The following is a 23,501-nucleotide window of genomic DNA, read 5'->3' on the forward strand; positions in this document are numbered from 1 at the left end:
AGGGTAGAAACAATGCAGGATGAGCCTGAGCAAGATGACCATAAATTGGGTATAGTCCAGACTTGGGGCAAAGACAGAAAAGGACTTGGTGATTTGTGAAGTACTTTCTCTGTTATCTACAAAGGAGGAAAAGGAGAAAGTATTTCCCTGTTTTATAAGGCACATTGTTGGAATTAGCATGTGATGAAGGCAAGCATACTAAATCCTGCTGCTTTCTGACTGCATCATTACACAGAATGTATTTGTCTGTCTTTTAAAAATTGATTTATTTTTTAAATGATCTTACTTAGTTGATTAGGGTACAAAGGGTCAAGGGCTACAGGAAAGTGGGTAATACCATTGTTTCCACACTAATATCATCATTTTCCCCCTGTATCTGGGGTCAGGGGAGAAACAAAGGGAAAAGCCCCACCCAGCCTCCCACCTATCCCAGGTCCCCAATGTGAGGCATGCTCTGAGGGTCCTGCTCAAGTAGTATTGATAGTTTAACAGGTCTGAATTGCTGCCAATCTCACCATTCCAATCGCAATGAAACCTATTCAGAATCCACTGGCTGGCACAGTCTCTTTGCGGTTGGGGTTCTGAGATCAGCAGTTCAGTTGGAGGGATCTGCAAAGAAACTTCATCTGAGATGATCCCAAACCTGATTCTTGTGTGAGTTTGCCAGTACAGGATCTGGCACAGTCCGTCACCCCAATCAGTTTATGCACATGCTGGTTGTTGCAATTGCTGGGTCAGTTCTGTTTGTCTTAGCCAAAAATTCCTAGACCTATCTAAATTCCTCTTCTTTGCCTCCCATTTAAAATGTGTACTTTCTTTTTCTTTAGAAATTGCATTTAAAAGCAGTCTAAAAATCTCTGAATCCTAATAATTTCTAAAGTTTACCTTTTTGATATTAGGGTTTCTTTTTAAAAGTTAATAGAAACCATAGGTCCTCTGCCAAACAAAGGCACGCGCACACACACACACACACTCACTCACTCACTGCTGACTACAGCAGGTTACAGATTTTCTGAAGCCCATCCATGGGACCTTAGACATTTACAGACCCCAAGGTAAAACTCCTGCAGCTCACATATGCTTGCATAGATTTGCTCAGCTGGGTCAAAATGAGGCTGGAAAGGCATCCCCTCTCTCACCAAGTTAAGTTCTAAACCATCTGCCCAGAGCGAATGAAGCTTTCACATTTGTGCACAGGTACAAAATGTCTACAAGCAGTTTTCTAGGATCACCTCACACCACTTCCATTGTGGAGTCCAATATGTAAATCTCTTTCAAACACCATGCTCAGAGACAGTAACCATGGTATTTTACTCTAGTGCAGCCCAATCAAGAGTCAAGAACTGAAGAATACTTACCGGAGTACTCTGAGTACCAGAGCAACCAGAGAACCAGAAGCCTCCTGTTGTATGTAGATTTTAAATAAAACCCAGAAAAAATATTTTAAACCTGTATCCCAATTTCCTTTTAGCTTGCTCTAATTGTTTTTAGGTCAAGGACATGCAGACCCTAGCTTGTATTGAGCACAGATTTAACAGTTAGCAGATGCTAAAGGAGGTGTGCAAACAGACGGGCTGCTAGAAAAATTGGTTCCCACTCCACCATAGACGAGGTCCAAAGATAACATTCAGAGCTATAAGCCTATGTTTTAACGCATCTTTAGCATTGACAGCAATAACTGCTACAAAAACTATTAAGAAAACAAAACAAATGATGATTGCACTTCATTTTTAAATAAAGACAAGGAGAACGAATATGGGGAGAAATACATTTAAACATTCATAACTCGTTAAAATGGCCAGAAAGAAAAGCCCTGCGAAAAGCAGGTATAAATTGTTGTGCACCGATGCCCAGGTGTCTTCTGTAGGCTTTTTGAAGTACTGCTCTTTAGAACTGAACTATGTCTGGAGGCAAGACATTCTCTAAGCAAGGGGTGGTGGTGGCGAGAGAAGGGGAGGCAGGTGAAACAATTGATTTTACTTTTGAATTACAGAGGGCTATTGATTTTTCATTAAGGTCCCCATGCTGCTTTCAAGACCAGGGAGACAGAAGGGAAAGTAATTCATTGATCAGAGCGGAGGGCCATGTTCACTTATTGGCTTCCTGCCACATCCCATTATTCCTGTTTCTAAATGTATATTGAAGCCAGTTTATTTTCATCATTGCCTCCTGTCACCAGAAATGTCTCCCGGTAACTATTAGTTTAATCATCCTTCTCTCACAATGGTAATGAACGATAATAGCCAATGTGATTCTGGATTCATAGGTATTATTCATTGAACTATAGCACTGACTCTTGCAAGGCTCTAGTTAAACATCTCAACAAAATCTGAACAATATGAATAGCTTGAGAATTTAAAAAACTATATATTTGAACTTTTTAAAAGCTGTAGCATTTTCACCATAGATTTATTCGCCGTAAAAAAAATAGAAAATCTGTGATGATAACACAGAGTGCAAGAAACCCATCCAAACTGGAAAGCATATATTCACACCAAGCCACTGGAAGCTCACCTAGAGAACCATCAAGCACACTCAGAATAAATCATGTGTTTCACTAAACAGCCTGACAGCGTTTTCAGAAATAATTCTAAATTAATCTGTATGTCTAGTCTCAGACTTGAATCATTTATATATTAACAAACCAAGGTTCTCAAAGTCTGGGTCAGGATTTCCCAGCAAAGAGTCACAATAGGAACTAAGACCCATGTTCCCTAACATCCCAGTCACTATTTGCTCCATAATATCATGCTAGAATTCACCAAGTCCTTTCATGTGTCATATATAATAGTATATAAAATTGACTACTATTGAGTTCAGTGTCAAAAACCAGTCATCATTTTTTTCTTTCTCTCCATATCCAGAGAACATATTTTCCATTAAGTTCTGCCACACACTACATCCTCACAGACTATTTGCCCGCTCCGGGTTCCCAGTCTCAAGCCCTTCCACATCATCTGCAAAAAAGTTCATGGATATTAACTTCCCTGAGTGTTTCCCCCAATAGTCTATGAAAGATGGGAGGAATCCTCTCATTTTATAGAGGCTTTGGCTAAAACCACCCAAAGAATAAGTCAGTTCCAAACCTTCTCACTAACTTTCCACTCTTTTTCCATTACACTACAGCTCCCTCTGCTGCTGAAATTCACAGTGGGAATTAAGGGGGGAAACACTATGAAAACTATTAGAAAGATATATTGCAGTATATAGAAAACATAATTTCATAATGCTCTGTTCAGAGTAGTAATACCTATGAGTAACCATGAAAAACATGTGTGGAACTTATATGAGTATAAATAGACCAGTTTACTGAAAATGTAAAATAAAATTTAACTGAATGAACAGATACAAAACTTTAAGTGGGTGGATTCTTGGTAGTGGGGTATTTTGGGAAAAGATTAAACAAATTACTCTAAAATTTCTCTGGATGAACAGAAAGCACAAATTAAAGTTGCCATGTAAAAATAATGAAGGTTCACTCACTCTATTAAATATAAATATGAAATTTTAAAATTCAGTGTTTAAGTTGAGAACTTCTACAACCGTGCACAGGTTAAACCATTGTTTGGATTCCCATAACAGAGCCTCCTTTAAGTCCTGGCTCCTCTAACATAGCCATTGTTAATGCCTATTCCCAGGGCAGCAGATAATGATTCAGGTACTTGAGGCCCTAATACCACCTGGTGGACTCTAAGTTCAGGCTCCTGGAGCTTCGGTTCAGCCGAGCGCTGGCCATTACATGCATCTGCGAAATGGGCCTGCATATGAAAATCTCTTTGGCTATCTATCTATCTTTCAAATAAAACAGAAATAAATGATTAAGAAAAAGGTTACTGCTAAGCAGAACTACTGACATGGTAATCAAACAAACTGAAGCATATATAGTAGCATGGAATATAGTAAATATTAAAAAATCAGTGGGAAAAGTACTATGGATTTGCAGGACTGAGGAAGGGAGAGAGAATAAGGAAATGAAGTATGGTTATCAGATTAGAACTGTACATACATAATACATGAAATCTGCTCCCTTTATCTCAACAGAATTCCATAGAAAAAAATGTGAAAATTAAATGTATATAATTTGATTTTTGATAAACATTTTTCAAGGCACTCCAAATGTATTTCAGATTAATAAGAGTTAAATCTTTTAGAAGTTTTTAAAAATTATGTAAACAAGAAGAAAATAGAGATATTTAAACTACTTAACATTTTATCAGTACAGAATCAGTGAAAATTCTTGACTGAAAATATTTTATTACATAAAGACATTTATCCAAAGCTTTAAAAACTGAATATAGGAGGGCCTGGCGCCATGGCCTAGCAGCTAAAGTCCTCGCCTTGAATGCGCCGGGATCCCATATGGCCGCCAGTTCTAATCCTGGCAGCTCCACTTCCCATCCAGCTCCTTACTTGCGGCCTGGAAAAGCAGACAAGGACGGCCCTTGGGACCCTGCAGCCACGTGGGAGATCCGGAAGAGGTTCCTGGTTTCCGGTTTTGGATCGGCACAGCACCGGCCGTTGCGCTCACTTGGGGAATGATTCATCGGATAGAAGATCTTCCTCTCTGTCTCTCCTCTCTGCATATCTGACTTTGTAATAAAAATAAATAAATCTTTTTAAAAAAAAGAAAATATTCAACCTCACTAGCACTCAAAAACACCAGTTTACAAAAATATCATGGTCATATTTTTATTTATTGAATTGAAAAAAATTGCCAGGCCCAGCATGATGGCCTAGCGGCTAAAGTCCTCACCTTGAACACACCAGGATCCCATATGAGCACTTATTCCACTTCTGGCAGCCCCACTTCCCATCCAGCTTCCTGCTTGCGGCCTGGGGAAACAGTCGAGGACAGCCCAAAGCCTTGGGACCCTGCACCTGTGTGGGAGACCCACAAGAATTTCCTGGCTCCTGGCTTCGGATTGGCATAGCACTGGTCATTACGGTCACTTGGGGAATGAATCATCGGATGGAAGATCTTCCTCTCTGTATATCTGACTTTCCAATAAAAATAAAATAAATCTTAAAAAAAAAGAAAAGAAAAAATTGCTTAAGATAATAACAGCCAAGGCTCTGGTGAGACAGATGGCTAAGGGGAAAAAAATACATCGGTAGCTTGGCTGAAAAGAAATATATTATTGTTTCTAGAGCCTTTAAAATAAATGTATACTTAATCACACAGAAATTACATGATGAGAAACTTAGCCTGCAGAAATGAGCAGAGATGTATCTACACAGAACGTTATGGAAATAGTATTCATAACAGTGAAACAATGTGAAATAATATAAACAAAAATGCAAGAATTTCTTAAATGTACAAATCAAATGGAAAGAAGCACACAGGTATAAAAAAGCAAATTTGAAGGAAAATTAGTAATACACAGAAATGCTCACTTGTAAAACAAGAACTCTGTGGTTCCAGATTTGTAACAACTTAAATAGCAATAGAGCAAGGGAATGTGAGTGAACAGCAGAACAAGATAAGACTTACAATCACAGGATGAGATTCACTGTTTAACTCAAAAGGTTTGCCGGAAGCAGGCTGAGTGAGGAATTAGTCCAGGATACAGGCCCAGGTGTTTGGGTGAACGAGGAAGGTCACTGCCAAAATAGTTATGGAAAGATCAAAATCTGACCTGGGTCTATCAAACAGAAACACGAGTGTTCTGCATTACACCGAATTCCTTTAATCACATCGGGTTTTGGACCTCACTGCCAAAGCAGAAATACTTCAGGTTACTATGACTTACATCCTTCACTTACTTCTTTATATTATTTGATGATGCAGTTCCATAGGCTTGTGGATTTCCCTTACTCCCTCCTCCAATTCGCTCCTCCCCGATGACTCCCCCGAAATTACTACAATAGCATTGTCCTTCATAAACAGTCATAAGTCCATCATTCTGCTACTTAAGTGTATCCTGACATTGTAGGTATGGACAATGGCAGAGAATCCAGCATCCTATTGTCAACATATATTAACAGTTTCACTGGGGGTCCATCTTAGATTTGGAAGTAGAGATGGATACTGCACTGTATCTTTATATCTGGATATGATAGTCTCTATTACACATTTACTATATATCCCCTTAACTAAAAAGCCATAAAGCAAAACCAACAACTGGAAGAAAAAATAGAAAGTTTACAACAACATCAAGTTAAATAACATGCTTTGAATGACCAAAATGTCACTGAATAGATAAAAAATAAAAAATCTTCTTGAAGAAAATTATGCTAATATATGACCTATTTGTCACTGAAGAAAATAAGAAAAAATTTTTTTTGAAGAAATGAAAATAAAAACAAAAACATCAAATCCCATGAGCTGTAGCATAAACAGTATTGAAAGGGACATTTATAACATCAGGTACTTACAAAGAATTCAAGTATCTCAAAGAAATGATCTAATGATGCATCTCAAGGACTTCTTTATTTATTTATTTTCTTCTATTATTATTATTATTATCACTTTATGATACAGTTCCATAGGCTCCTGGCATTTCCCTTATCCCCTCCCCAAATCTCCCCCCCACCTAGTTCCTCTTTATCATTACTAAAATAGGAGGAAATGATTTTTTAAAAGCATAGCAAAAATAAATGGAATTGAACCTAAAGATTACAAATTGCAACCAGAAAGAGCCATGTCTTAAGAAGATGAGCAAAACAAGCTTTTAAACAGACTAGCAAAGACAGCAAGACAGAAAAAAAAATTAGAGATTAAAAAGAAAACATCCCAAGAAACTAGTAAGGTGATCTCTTCTTATTGAATGGATCCTTTCAGCATTATGCGTGTCTTTTTTCATCTCTCAATAGTTTTCACATTAAAATCTATATTATATGATATAAGAATGGCTACACCAGCTAATTTTTTTTCCCATTAGCCTGGAATATCTTTTTCTATCCGTTCACTTTCAGTTTCCCCATATTTTTGTTGGTGAGATGTGTCTCCCTCCTGTAGGCAACAGATGGGTTTTGTTTTTTGAACCAGTCTGCTAATCTATGCTGCTTGGTTGATGAGTTTAAGCCATTTACATTTAGGGTTAATATCGACACGGTTAATATCTCTGAGATGTAACGCATACACAATACAGCAGTAGTGACATGGTACTCCATGTAGCCATAGAGATTAGGTAACAGGAATACAACAAAGTGCTGCATTGTGTAAGTCAAGTAGAGACTTTTCTAAAATGCTTAGGGTTCCTGAAGAATGGACAAAACATAAACATCCAGTAAACTGTTCAACGAAATTGTGAAGTGGGTATGACTGTGACAAACTGTGTTTATGGCTTGATAACTTTTGTCACTGAAGGGAAAACTTGAGAGAGGGATGTTTTCTTCATAATCTGCTACACAAATTATTAACAAGGAAAATCAGTATTCGTAGCAATAAGAACGTAGAACAAGGTTTACCAAAATTAACACTCAAACTGGAAAATCCATGTGTATGCTTTGAAACTGGCTCTCAAGAGTATGTGACAGTTTGTAAAATCGATGTTCATAAAATTACTCCAAATTTCTCCAAATCATAATAAATTCTGATTGAACCATATTGTATATGTTTTATACTTATGACTGAATAATAATATTAATCCTCCTTCCAAAAAATAGCATGTGTGTAAACTGAGTAACAGCTTCTTTCTGCATGGTATATGATTTGATTCCATTAAAGTGAAATTTTCAGGAAATATTAGGACTTAGATATTCCCATAGTGTTTTCCTTTTAATGTCATCTTTAAAAGAAGAAATAACTGCCATAAGAGGCAAAATTTGGTGAAAATGAATTAGAAATTGGAAACCAACCACATCTAATGTTCAATCCTTAATCTGTATTCTTGGCCTACCTATTTCACTTCTGGGACTCAGTTTCACTTCTAGAATTTAGGGAAAAGAATAATTTGTCAGGATTACTATAAAGACTGGCAAAATTACAAAGCAATGTGATTGAAATAATAATAATATTCTATAAATTTTCTCTTATCTCACTAATTCTTCCCACATTTCAAAATTAGGCAACAAAGGCATTAAGAGATTACACAATCTGGCTAAGATCACATTCTTACAGCAGAGCTGCGATTCAAATCTGAGCAGTCTAGCACCAAAGCCTGGCTGTTCAAACATTACACCAACCTATTTCAAAAGAGAACCTTTAAAATGCAGGCTCGTAGAAATAACAATTACTAAATGCTACTTGTCAAACAACTAATAGCTAGGTCGCATTCTCACATGCAATGCTGTTTTATGTTGATTTTCAACTCAGACAGAACTAGAGTATCATAAATATGTGCGTATTTACTTAAAATAACTCCTTAAATGGTTAAAAGTCTCACAAATATAAATCCAAAAGCTACTGCAACTTACAGCTCAAGGTAAAAAAAAATGGCCGACGTAAATTGTGTTGGGACACCATCAACATAAACCATCAGGGCACTATATATTACAGAGCAACCTCCACTCTGCACATATATCATGATACAAGCAATACTTTTGACACCAATCACTTCCTGAGATAAAATACAGTGTGTAGGGGAATAATTTCAACACCATATAAAATGGCACCCTCCCACAAAAGAAACATTCATTTTCGTACCAAAAAAAATATGTTCACAGTGTTGAGTAATACGGCCTTGAAAAGCAAAACAAATGCAAGTCTGTACTTCCCCTCAAATTGCTATATTTAAAATCTCATTTCCCAGCCTAAATATTAATTTCTCAACCACATGAGAAAGCAAAAGTTGAGAATCAGGCTGTTCCCAAACCTTTATTTACTGTATTTCCTCTATGTTCTTTTTCTCCTTATAAGTCAATGCAATTTGTTCAAATGAAACCTCACTCTAAACAATTAATGTGATGCTGCTTGTTAACAAAAACTAAGCTATTTCAACATACCTAATAATCCCTCTCTTCTATTCTCTCTATCAAAATCCTTGAATGAAGAAAACAACAACCTGAATATGGAATTGGAATTAATAGAGAGTTGGAAGAACTGGGGGGGAAGGGGAAGATGACGACTACCAAGGTAGAATTAGATATAACTAGCATGTTTCACGGTTCAGTGGGATGCATCTACTTACCTGCTACATTAAAAAAAAAAAAAACTAAAGAAAAACTGGCAGCGTCCACACAAGGAGGAAGGATGTAAGGCAGGGATGCTAACTGCCTGATTTGACACTTACTGTTATATGAATCTTTTGAATATTACACTGCGCCTCATAAACATGTACAAGTACTACATGTTAATCAGAAGTTTATAAAATGAAGATAAAATAACTAAAATTAAACATCTTGTATTGATTACAAGATATATAATATTTGTTAACCTAACTAAAAGAGCTTTGCACGGGGCCCAGCGTCGTGGCCGAGCAGCTAAAGTCCTCGCCTTGAACGCCCCGGGATCCCATATGGGCGCCGGTTCTAATCCTAGCAGCTCCACTTCCCATCCGGCTCCCTGCTTGTGGCCTGGGAAAGCAGTCGAGGACGGCCCAATGCTTTGGGATCCTGCACCCATGTGGGAGACCTGGAAGAGGTTCCAGGTTCCTGGCTTCGGATCGGCGCGCACCGGCCCGTTGCGGCTCACTTGGGGAGTGAATCAATGGACGGAAGATCTTCCTCTCTGTCTCTCCTCCTCTGTGTATATCTGACTTTGTAATGAAAATAAAATAAATCTTTAAGAAAAAAAGATACCTTAAAAAAGAGCTTTGCATGGCCACTGCATTTAACTTCAAGGATAAACAAATTATTTCATCTATTTGATAACCAGCATGTGGTATATTTCTGATTTCCTACAACTCCACAGTTCCATAGGCTCATGAATTTTCCTGTCTACCCTCCCCATCTCCCCTCTCCTGCAATGATTTCCCCTATATTATTACAATAGTATTGTCCTTCAACAACAGATACAAGTCTACCATCCTCTTACTTAAATTATCATGACATTGTAGGTATAGACAATGGTAGAAAATGATTTTTTTTAATGCAGGGTGGATCAGGCATGGTTATGGCATAGTAGGTAAAACTGCTGCCTGCAATGTTAGGAGCCAACATGGGCATCAGTTCATGTCCAGCTGCTGCATTTCCAATCCAGTTACCTGCTGATGTCCTTGGAAAAGCTGCTAATATACCACACCAGAGCATTTCTGAGACCCAGTTCCAGCACCTAACTTCAACTTTCTGCTACAATATATCCTGGGGAGTACAAGTGATGGCTCCAGAGGCTAGGTTCTTGCCACGGAGGTGGGAGACCTAGATTGAGTCCCAGTTTCAGCACTGCATGCCATTGAGGGCATTTAGAGAGTGATCCATCAGAAGGCAGCAAACACTCCTGATGGTACTACCTCTATCTTACTCTTTCTGGCTCTCAAATACATATATACATACATACATAAAACCAAATAAATTGTCATTTTTTATAATTATTACAGCATTCTCTATTTTAAGTTTCTATTTTTAAATTGATTTTTATTGTTATTATTTTGTAGGTATAAATATTCCTCCCTCTACTTTCCCTTTCCTCCCTATTTCCTCACCACCACCATTTTCCCCCATATTATTATAATAGTACAGTCCTTCAGTAATAGTCACAAATCCAACATTCTGCTACTTAAGTTTATCATGGCACTGCAGGTGTAGGCAATGGTAGAAAATCTAGTATCAAATTATCAAGGTACATTTAGCAGTTCCATCGGGAGTCCTCTTTACGCTTGGGAGTAGAGACCCATGCTTCACTTTCCAGTATGCTTCCCAGTGTAGGATTGGCTTATTTCATTGAGCATGACATTTTCCCAAAAAGACAAGCACCATATATTTCTTCTGATATGAGGCCACCTTCACGAAAAATACAAAACAGATTTACTCTCATAGATGAACTATGTAGTGAAGACTAGCATACTGCAAAGTGAAGCATGTATCTCTACTCTCAAGTAAAAGGAGGATTCCCAATGAAATTACTAAATATACCTTGATGATTTTTTGCAAATGGTAGGATTTCATTTTTATTGAATATGTAGTATTCCATGAAGTAGACGTACCACAGCTTCTTTATCCATGCCTCTTTTAACAGCCATCTGGATTGTTTAAATGCCTCTGTTACTGTGAACTGTGCTGCTATAAATATAGGGTTGCATGTTATATTTTAATATTCAGATTTCACTTCCATTGGATATATTCCCAGGTGTGGAATAGCTGGGTCATATTGTAGATCAATTTTCAGTTGTTTGAGCATTCTACATATTATCTTCCATAGTGGCTATACAAGTCTACACTCCCATCAGCAAGGAAGTAGAGTACCTTTTCCCCCATATGTTCAGCAGCAAGCGTTATTAGTTGATTTTTATATACTGGCCATTCTCACCGGAATTAGGTGGAACCTCAATGTGGTTTTAAGTTTTTTTTAAAAAACGAAGAACAGTAACTTTCATCCTAAGGCTGCACAGCTTACTGGAATGAATCAGGTCTGGTTCTCAGTCAGAGCTAATTCAATAGACAACTAATTTTGTCTTTTTAACTTTATAACCTATGTTAAGTACTGAAGCCAAATTACAGATCACTATCTGATTTTATCTACCTATTTCAACAATGGACTTTAAAATGAAAATGTTAAGCCTATTACTCCCACATCTCTTTCATGCAAGAACATTGCATTATTTAAATGCATCATGGCATTTTAAGTATAAACAAAGGTAGAAATTTAGTATCATATTGACAAAGTATATTTAAACTGTTTCAAACAGGGTCCCAACTAGAGACTATCATGTCCAGTGAAATATGCCAACCCAAAATGGACAAAATATCTATGTTCTCTCTGATGCAAGGCAAGCTTCAGGCAAAATACAAGATCAATAGTACATAGGTAAACATGTATGCACATATATTCTTATAGATGAAGTGTATAAAGGAGACTCTCTACACCCAAAAAAAGACAAATAAATCCTTAAAATATATACACCCTGGCCACTGAAGCCTGAGAAAAAAATCTGGGGGGTGAATACATCATTGTGCCACATGTGTGAAGAACCTGATCTCACAGGGAAGCACAACAGTTCTGGCACCTGAACTTCCCCAGGACATGCCCTCGGTGCCTCTTCATTTGAATGGTTCTGATTCATGTCTTTGACAAGATCTCATAAATAGTAAATGCTCCTTGGAACACTTTCCTGAATGCTATGAGTTACTCTGGCAAAGAACTGAACATACAAGATGAGTTCGGAGGGAGCTAGGTGGAGGAATGCTCTTTGTAGGAATGCTCTTTGGTTAGATGTGGCCTAACTGAACTTCGAAGTTTTAGCAAGGGTCTCAAGAATAGGCAGTCTTGTGGGAGACCATGCCTATGAGTCATGGAGTCTGACGAATCAGTATTGGTTTGCACAGTATCAAACTGAACATGTGGATGCCTACAACAGGTATATATATATTGCTACTTTTTTGTCTCAAAATGACTAAGGAAACCCTAAGAAAAGTATGCTGAATGAAATAATTATATAACTAGAATGTCAAAGGAAGAAGAAAATCCAACTCTGCAAAAACTTTCACTTGTGAAGACATAATGCTTGAAACATACATGCTTCTATTGGCCTAGATTCAGTTTTAATATCCCTACTGAGATGCACTGGTGATGGTCTACATAATCCTGTAAGACATTCTTTTGATTTTGTTTCTAAAGAATATTACAAGACTATAAGACTATCTATGAGGAAATTTGAGGTTAAATAACATAGCTTCCAACGTCACATTTCATAAAATATTGACAAGGATGCCCAAAAATCTGTCATTTTCAGTACCTGCCATTGTTTGTATATATTCTCACAAACTTAGATTTGTAGATGTTTTTTGTTCCCTTGGTTATGTTTTCTAATACTATTGTTTAAAATAGACTGAAATTACGAAAGAATCTTGATTGAATTTGAACTGTAATACTGCATCAAGGTGGAGGAATCCACCAGGGCGCAGGGGCGTGGGGAGGGATGGGGGGATTCCCAGAGCCTATGAAACTGTCACATAATGCAAAATAATTAATAAAAAAAAAGAAGCCTAAAAAAAAACCAAAAAAACAGACTGAAATTCCAGATTCATATTAGATACAAATTTTACATAAAAATGCAACTTGTAAAGCATGGCCATTTACACTTTATGTAATGACTTCACCTAGAGATTCACAATACCATTAAGAATGTAGGAAAAACAAAATCTTTTATAATCAAAATTCTCCATTCATGTTTAAATTTATTATTTTTGAAAGCTTTAATATGTCAAAGGTTATTATGGTACAATGATTCTAGATGTTACTTTGAAAAATAATATAAAGCCATCCACTTATCCCAAAAGATAATAAATAGTAAATTATTTCCATTAGAAATTATTCAAATTCATTTTTGCCATGTGTTTTCTTTTGGGCAAAAATTTTATAAGTTTTACATTATGGGTTTCTTTCTTTAAAAACTATGCATAAATTTTCTTTAGTAAGATAGCAATAGAATTATAGAGATTAAAATAATCTCAGAAATAAACAAGAGGAAATTGTGATTTACTTAAAGTCACATCACCAGTGAGGTTAGTAAGTGCCAGAATTCAGGATTTCTGTTTTCTGATTTGATGGTAATTTTACTATATTATTGCTGTTTCAACTGGCTGTTATAGTCAGTTCTTTCAGGGGCTCTTTATACGACAACAATTAAAGAATTCATACAGTACAGGACAGTGAAAAAAACGAAATCTTGCCTTATACTTCATTCTAACCATTTTCAAATAAAACATGTTGGGCAAACAAACTATCAAATAACTTAATGATAAAACCTGCCAAACCTTAATATTACAAAATAGAAAAAACTGTACAAAGATTCTCAAGTTATTAATTAAAAACTGCATTGGAGAATGAGGGACAATTTCAGTGTTTTACCAGAATATTTTTCATGGTTTGCGCTCTTTATAATGCCTGTCTTATTTTTGTAATTATGTTAACAATGAAACTTGAAGACTGGAAATCTAGAAAGCCCATGTTACTTTTAAATTAATACACACACACATGGTTTCTGTGAAGCAATTTCTAAATCTGGCTGACTTACTGTGCCACAATGATAAAGGACAACTCATAAGAAGAAATTTCTTCTTCCACAGCTATAATGTGCTCATTTTTGGTATAATATTTGAAGCACTGAATCCAAAAAGACATCACAGTAACCATAGTGGTATTTTTAAAACTTCTGCAGTCAACTCCTATGGGACCAGGGTCATCAGCATATTTCAATCTGTAACTGAGAATTCTTCAATCAAGTCAACAATGTGAAAGTGCAAACAGGTAACAGATGACTGAGACCGCATACCTTGAAACACTAGAATAGAATTTCACTAAAATTAAAAGCAGAACACTTTCAATTTAAATAAAATAACCCTTAATATAGCTAGTAGCAATAAAATCTGCATTGCTAAAGACATGGCTGGGGGTGAAATACAAGAAATCAACCATAAACAGTTCAGACCAACTCACAGATAAATCTTAACATAACAAGAACTAAACACAAATTAAATGGATTCTCAGAATTCAAAACAATCTGCGCCATGTCATCTGAAAATAAAAGTATTCTTGTAAGGGAAGAGAAATGTCAAAACAGACCTGGAGTAATTGTTATAGATGCATCAAAGGCATACTTTAAACAAATTTACACACTTAGCAGAATAACATAAAACACCATGTGAACTGATAGCCACAGTTACTGGGGTCCATGTTTGGTGGGAGACAAAAGACTACGGTATTGGGATGAACACCCTTCAGTCCTGGCAGCTCATCTCTGTGACTGTGCATAAACTGAACGAACACTCACACTCTGTGCACATGAGGTCTGACTCCACGGCGTCCCCGTCACATACTATCACATGTTAAGTTTCCCTTACCTGTTGAATTCTGTATTTAGTGGAGGGTTAAGCTTGTGATTATAAAAACAAATTGGAATTATGTAAAATCAGAAGTATATAAGATTGTAAAAATCTTTAAGAAAAGATGAAGAGAGTGAGGGATGAAGGATGTGGAGGGGAATATTTATTATGCTCTTAAAAGTGTAAATGTGAAGTACATGAAGTTCATTTCTTTTTTTAAATAAGAAAAACTTAAATATGTTATCATTAAAGCCAAAAGTAAAAGAAATGAAGGAGGATGTGGGAGACAGGAAAGTATCACTATATTCTTAAAATTGAATACATAAACTACAAAATCTATTTATGTTAATGAAAATTTTTAAAAGGAAAAAAGATTGTCATGGGACTCTGTTGCAAACTCTTGTAACAAACTCTCGTAACTCTTGGTAATTTACATTTACCATGTAAATTAACCACAGATCAGAAGCACTTTACTATTATGTTCCTAGACAGAATAGGAGCTCCGAGCAACAAAAATGTTTTAGAACCACACTGAAACGCTACAAATTCCATTTTAATAAGGAGTGTATAAAAGTAAAGTCAAACTTTTTTCTGACAACTCAGTTTTCAATACATTTCACCAAAAGGTTCATGAGAATGTGTATTATGCAAAAAGAGGCATAAATTTCAAATAGTTTTTCACCAAAATAAATTCATCTTCTAACTCCATTTTTCTGCAAACTTTTTGCTATCCCATTATTTTTCTTACGTCTAGTTCCTCTATCTTGGAAACTGAATAACTTTAAGATTCAAACATAAAAGGTAGTCATTGTGACACTCTGGTTTTTAGGATCATAATCTCATTGGATAGTTATACTGGGAAACAAAGATGAAAGAGATTCAATAGATGATTTTCAAGTGTAGATGAATGATGGGTATCAGGAAGAAAGGAGAGGGGGGGAAAGGAGGTAGAACATTTGAGTGATACAGGGAGACAAATGGAGATAATTCCAGCCCAATTCAATGGATCTTCCATAGCACAAGGCACGAAAGGCCCATAGTAGACATCAGCAGTGTGATATGGTGGGAAATATGATTGATTTAGTATCAGAAGCTCTGGCTCTAACTAGCAGTCTGACCTAACAGGAGTCATTTAACCTTGGCCTCAGTTTCACTCTAAAAATAAAGGTGTTAGGCTAGATCATCTTCATATTTCTTTTAAAATCTTTTACAGTATGACTCTATTTCTTTCTGATGTGTAGCAATTATAACCAAATCTCAATAAATGAAAAAACCTCATAAGATTATTAAAATAGGCATAACATTAAATATCTTAAAACTTTAAAAATTATTATGTATTTTATAAACTATGTATTAGTACTCCTTTAGAATTCTGATGTAGAAATTTTAAAGTAAAATGTACTCTGGATAAGATTTTCCGAATGTCTAAAATCAATGTAATGATTTATGTAAGCAAGGGTCAAAGTTAAAATACACTTTTTTTGTTTATCAAATCTCAAAAATTATTTTGAACTTTCATAACAGAGCAATAAGTCATTTATGTTTAGCTTTTCAACTCAATTATAAATTGTCTTGAGAGTAGAGAATGTGTCATTCATCCCCAGGCAGACATAAAATCAATAGCATCTGAGAAAACATAGATAAAAACTGCTTATAAACTGTAAGGAGTTATATTACCCCTACATTCTTGATACGCCATCAAGAGTTGTATACACTGTCTTGTAAACTGTGAAGAACAGAAAGAAGAGGAAAACATATTTAATGACTATTGGCTAAGTTTCAATTATCAGAACCAAGAAATTTGGATTCAAGAAGTTATGTGAAATGAAGACATCATTTATATAACAATGTTCCTCCTAAGAATACCTTTGCCAAGATGACTGCAGTGACTATCAGCTAGCCAAAGATATTCATATTAGATAACACTGCATCCTTGAACCTAATAATAACCATTGCCCCAAAATCATGAAAATGAAAGGCAAGAAAAAAGATACATCATACAAGAGAGCCAAACAATATCTGTTACCTAGTGAATCAACTACTTCATCTGTGAATCTGTAAAATGCCAAAAAGTGAAACACCTGAGAATTATTTACGAGTTGCTATCTTTCACAATATCACCTCACATTTTGCTCTTATCTCCAGATTACAGGGCTGAAGATCTGAATTGTTTGGCTCAATATCAACATAAAATTTAAGCAGGAAAGCAATGTAATAGAATGAAGTGTTTTAAAAATAAAGCATTGCTTCATTCTAGCTGATCCAAACTCAATTTCCAATCCACTCAGCAATAATTTCTGATTGCACAATTTGATAAAATTTATATACCCTTGTTTATGTCATCAATCTCCTCCCACAACGTTTCAATCACTATAAATTTGAATTCCCTCCTACAACATTCATGCAAATTGTTATGAGTTCTTTTATTGACTGCAATCATTTGCTTTTTTCATCCTTTCAATTCCTGTACCTACTGCTGACAAAATTTCTTTTAAAAAGTGAAGATATTACAATAAACAATTTGGCTATAAAAAATACAAACATTAAACATTGGTTTATTGGGCATATTTGGGTTTTCAAAGCATTTCCTGACAAAATTTCTGTTACAATTAAGCACAGTAAGTCAGACCATGTTTAGGAGGTGTAGGACCTGGCTAAGCTTAATCAGGGAAGTATGCCTTTGATCTGATCTGCTTCCTAAATGAGGAAAAGCAACCCTCAGTTAGGGACAGGTTTAAAATGTCAACTGGTAGAATGCACACAAAACCTTTACGATGGCAATCAGTTCATCATCTACCACTTTTTCATGGGGACTTTGAAACCTGTTCATTAGTTCTCATGTACAAACAACTGCAGATATCAAATCATAATAGACGGCAGATATTACAGAGTAGGAGGGATAATGAAAATAAGGTAAAAGAGGAATGGAAAGAAAAACAAAAATTCTAAAATATAAACCTTTTTCCTGTATGAAAACTTATAGATTTCACAATCTACAATCTATTTTAAAACCTTACAACAAACTTGCTACCATAATTCATTACTATTAATACTAATCTGATTAATTTTGCATCACTGCTGTTTTATTTTATATCATTATCACATTTAAAGTATATCCCACTCAAAAATTAAAAAATAAATGAAAATGATAGTTCCAAAACAAATGGATTTAGAAACATGTCTTTTCAATTATAGAATTTATAAAATGGCTTTGGAAGATTATTTTAATAGGAAATTACATCAACATATTTAGTTTAGGGTTCAACCTGAGAAACATTCTAAATATAACTTTCAGGAAACATATTTATCACTGAAACATACTTAACTAAAATTGACAATTTAGTCAGATTATCTGGGGTTTACTTAGGTTATTGGTCTGACCCAAAACTTCCCTCCATCTCACCACACCACAGCAATATTATCCACTTGGGCAATAATGTAACACATAAGTTCTCAAATGTTTAAGTTTTCATTTAATTTAAAAGCTGAAAGACTCAGAGACAGACATATGGAAAGACAGAACTCTCCTATCCGGTGAACCACTCCCAACATGCCTGCCTTAGTCACATAAGGACCACACAAGTCATACAGCATGCAAATCACATAACATAGAACATACATCATATAACATGTAACATAAAAACAAAATCTGTATCTCAGCTGAACAAGTACTCATTAAATACAGGGGTTAAAAGCATAGGCTTTGGGATCAGAGAGACCTGGGTCCAAGTATGACTCAACTTCATATAAACTATATGAGCCTGAACAATTTGCCTAAATTTTTTTGAACACCAAATTTGTCATATATAATACTGGAACAATGAACTATGATTGTGGAGATAGATACATGTGAAGGCCTTAGTATCTTGCTCCTTGACCCCTACAATACAGAATTTCCACTTCTACAGGAGCCTTTGTCCCAGACTGCCTTATTGCTGATTCATCATACATAGTATTTATACTTGCTATACATAAATTCATGTTTAATTCTGTTTTTCAGTCATTTTCACTTTACTTGTTTGGTTTTGCCCTATTCACTCTCACTTCTTTCTTTTGCAAGTGAAAGTAAACATAGGTATCTGGTGACAATGATGAAAATTGGTAGAAAATGTTAACATACCTCTTTGCACTATCTACCACACATACTCACCCACAGTCACACACTCAAATTCTTTGCCTTATTCATTCAAATAACTCTGAGCAGCGTAAGACTGTTATTCTGCAGTGTTATCTACAGCACTGCTCCTTATTTGGTGGTCTAAGAGCACAACTATATACATAGGGCCTTGAGCCTTTGACTGCTCCACCTTTCACCTTACCAACAAAATCATCTCAAAATGAAGATTCCAAAGCCAAAAATCACTTAGAACCAAGCGACCTTAAATCATGCAATTACGGGCCCGGTGGCGTGGCCTAGCAGCTAAAGTCCTCGCCTTGAACACCCCGGGATCCCATATGGGCGCCGGTTCTAATCCCGGCAGCTCCACTTCCCATCCAGCTCCCTGCTTGTGGCCTGGGAAAGCAGGAGAGGACGGCCCAAAGCTTTGGGACCCTGCACCCGCATGGGAGACCCGGAAGAGGTTCCAGGTTCCCGGCATCGGATTGGCGCGTACCGGCCCGTTGCGGCGCACTTGGGGAGTGAAACATCGGACGGAAGATCTTCCTCTCTGTCTCTCCTCCTCTCTGTATATCCAGCTTTCCAATAAACAATAAAATCTTTAAAAAAAAAATCATGCAATTACACAAAATATTAAAACAGAAAAAAATAGTCAAGAAACTAAACTCCTGACTCTAAAGATTTTACATAAGGACACAATTGTAAACATTTGCAGATGGTTCTTTACATCATGAGAAGAATTAGAGAAAACAGTCTGCTAGTCACATAAACATCAATATTTGCTTCTGAAAAATCTCTACTTTTGTGTAAAAAGTATATGTATCTCCCATATTAGCATAAGCTAAACATTTTCAAGACAAATTTATTAACTGGAACTTTCATCATGAAGTAAAGTTGATCCAATAAAAAGATGTTAATTTCCAGAATTAGCATAGACTAATTTATGGAAATACTCCAAAGTTTTAAAATATTAACTATAAATATCAATCTGGATTTTTTTCCCCAGAAAGTCAAAAGTTTAAGATCTGAATCACCACAGCTTCTTCGAAAGTAATAATACATGGGTATTTTTTGACAAGTGGTTAAGATGCCCTCGGTTGAATCTGTAGCTCCATTTCCAATTTCAGTGTGCCACTGATGTGCATCCCTGGAGGCAACAGGCAATGGCTCAACTATTTCGGTCTCCACCACGCATGTAGAAGACCTGGATTGAGTGCATAGCCCTTCGCTTTGGCCTGGCTCGGACTCAGTCATGGCAAGCATTTGACAAATAAACCAGTGGATACGAGCAAACTATCTGTCTCAAATAATATCATGAAGGATGAATAGAAAAAAAGGAAGAAAGAAATTTCAAAAAGAATAAAATAAAACTTTCTGATCATTATAAGTTTCTCATACTAAAAATTTTGGTAGAGAACATTTTTCTTTGGTTTTTCAATTACTGATAGGAAGTAAGGGAGATTTTTTTCAATCACTTCTACATTTTGCCTTGTTAGAAGCACTATTACCTGGGCTTTTAATTGGTTGGTTGGTTAGGCTTCATTTTGTTGTTGTTGTTGTTGTTGTTGTTGTTGTTGTTTTTGAGAATCAGAGAGAGAGAAACAGAAAGACAGAGGGGGAGCTGTCACACACTGGTGCAATATCCAAATGCCCAAACAGCCCCAGCTGGGGTCAGAGCCAGGAACTAGTCATTCAGTCCAAACTGATGATGTGGGTGACACGACCCCAGTCTCTAAAGCCATAATCACCATCTGCTCTCCACCACCCCACCACTAAGATCTGCATTTCTCTAGTAAGAACTGTGGACAGCGGAGTGCTAAAGCCACTTCTGGGGTTGGGAAGGGCCGTCGCAAGATGGCGGCTGGCCCAGGGCCAGGAGGCAGAGTTGGTCTCACCAGCAGGTAAACAGGAAGTCACAAGGACAGGCTAATGCCCTTGCTGTGATTACTGGCCTACCACGGAGCACCAGGTGGACCCACGGGGAGAAGTGATTGGTGGAGAACGATATAAAAGTAGCTAGTAAAAGATAGGCGACGGACAGACGGACAACAGACGGACAACAGATGGATGATAGATGGATGACAGATGGATGGCGGACAGAGAAAGACAGGAAGAGGGAGAAGGATGGGCGGGAAGAAGGGTGGCGGAAAGACGGCTGGAAAAGAGGAATACAGACAGAAGCAGTAAGAGCAGTACGGAGAGACAGGGACAAGAACAGAGAAATGCAGCAGAAAGTACGGGAACAAATATGGAAATAAGGGTGGCCAAGAGGAGGGCTGGAGAATTAGGGAGGAAAGCTTAGACCAATGGGGACAGGAGCAGCGGAGATAAGGATTTAAACGAAGCCGCTTTTGGCAGTGAGGGGTCTGGTTGCAATTCCGGCTTTTCCCAGACCCTCACAGTGTGCCCCGTCATTTTAGTGTTGCCGCTGCTGGGCGGCGACGACAAAAAACAAACAAACAATTGTATTTCTATTTTCATAAATTCAAACCATACATTTATTTTTTCTCAGGGCCTTAATTTATACTAATATTACCCTTTTTAATTCCTTACACATTTTGGCAAACATAGAAGCAACTTCAGATTCTGTCACAGAAAACAGGGAAGAGTGAAAAAAAGAAAGTGAAAATATATTTACATCCTATCTTAACTTTCTAAAAATGGATATTCTTTCTCTTTTACCAAGTAATACACTGCATTTTCTGTACACATTTAAATTTGCACAGGATTTACAGATTTAAATGCTGAAATAGCACCTGACATTAGGAATGTTCAATAAATCTTCCCTTCACTTTTCCAATTGCTACATTCTCGTATTTATTGAGCACCTACGATGTAGCCACCCTCAGCAAGGCACGAGAAAGGCATAAGTCAAGGCATAGACGCATTCTCTGTCTCTATGGAATCTAACTAACAAGAGATTTAAATCAAACATTTGTTCCATATTTGATCATGAAATATGCATTGAGCACCCACTGAGAATAACTCCCAGATCTTTGTATTTGCAAGTATGGTCACTTTTCTGACTAGTAAGCCAGACCATGTGAGTTAATATACATAATTTGTCTAGTTATGAAATTTTATGAACATAAATAGTATTTACTGAAATATTATGAAAGAGTTCCTGCTGACTGATCCTGTGTCCTAAGTGAGAATTCTCCATCTACATCCTGTGCACTCACCCAAGACACTTAAAGCCTGTATTCTGTGCCATTCCTTAGCTACGTCACATCACTCTGTAATGAAATTACTGAAATTATTGAGGGGCCTGGCATGATAGTTTAGTGGCTACAGTTCTCACCTTGAACACTCTCTGAACCCATATGGGCCCCAGTTTGTGTCTCAGTGGTCCTGCTTCCCATCCAGCTCCCTGCTTGGGGCCGGGGAAAGCAGTCGAGGATGGCCCAAAGCCTTGGAACCCCGCACCCGCATGGGAGACCTGGAAGAGGCTGCAGGCTCCTGGGGGTCTGACTGGCTCAGCTCCAGCCATTGCAGCCACTTGGGTAGTGAACCAGTGGATGGAAGATATTCCTCTCTCTGTCTCTCCTTCTTTCTGTATACCTGACTTTCCAATAAAAATTTTTAAAACAGAAATCATTGACAGAATCATAAAATAAAATTCAGATATATAAGGCAGATAATTAAACCACTGACTTTGAAATATTATGAAATTTCAGCTAATTATCAGGTATATAAATAGCTTATAAAATATTTTAGTGTCTGAAATATTTCCTATCAAAACACTTCTTGAGATCTACTATCAAAGGAGGAAGCAAGAGAAGTAACACTGTCTCCTGTCTCTATGTTAAGAAACTCCTTGGGAACTTGATCCACCCACATTTGAGTTATATGTAGTTGGATGACAGAGAGGGTGGTCCCAGGGCAGGTCTTGGCAAAGAGAAAAATATGATTCTAAAGTGAGCTAAACTACTTCTAATAAAGACCTTCTATTAATAACCTCCTGGATTTGATGGATCACATCAGTATGACAAATAAAAAGGTGTTCTTGTGAACTGAGAATAGTGGTTCTTCCTACCAAAGAAACAAAAAAGGAGGGACCCAATCTACATTAGCTGCTTCTGCCAACCCACTTACAAATGGAAAAGGAGCCTCCAGAATTTCCAAAACAATTAAAGCTAAGTCTGCTCTCTCAGGAGGAAAGATCTGCCTGTGAAAGCCTGCAGGCTCAGCAAATCCCTTCCATCTGCCAAGGGCTGGCAAAACGGCCAGGTAGGGCAACTATGTTCTTCTAGAGGACAGAATCACAAACGCAAGTAGAGAAAACTTGAACGCTGCCCTCTTGCTTACCCTTGTCTAGCCTCCAGTCTCCACATCAAGTCTCCTCTCCCCCCAAAAAATTACAAGAGGAGACAAGCAATAAGCTAATCCCACCACTGAGTGTGCACATGAAGATAGGCTGGAAGGGTATATCGTTTCTTTGAGCTCATCTCACATGCAGCCAGCTGAATATAAATTTCCTTCTATCTCATCAAGCTCTCACTGTTTGGCCTCCTCTGACTGA

Source organism: Ochotona princeps, chromosome 7 (genome assembly GCF_030435755.1).
Source record: "Ochotona princeps isolate mOchPri1 chromosome 7, mOchPri1.hap1, whole genome shotgun sequence".
Lineage (NCBI taxonomy): Eukaryota > Metazoa > Chordata > Mammalia > Lagomorpha > Ochotonidae > Ochotona > Ochotona princeps.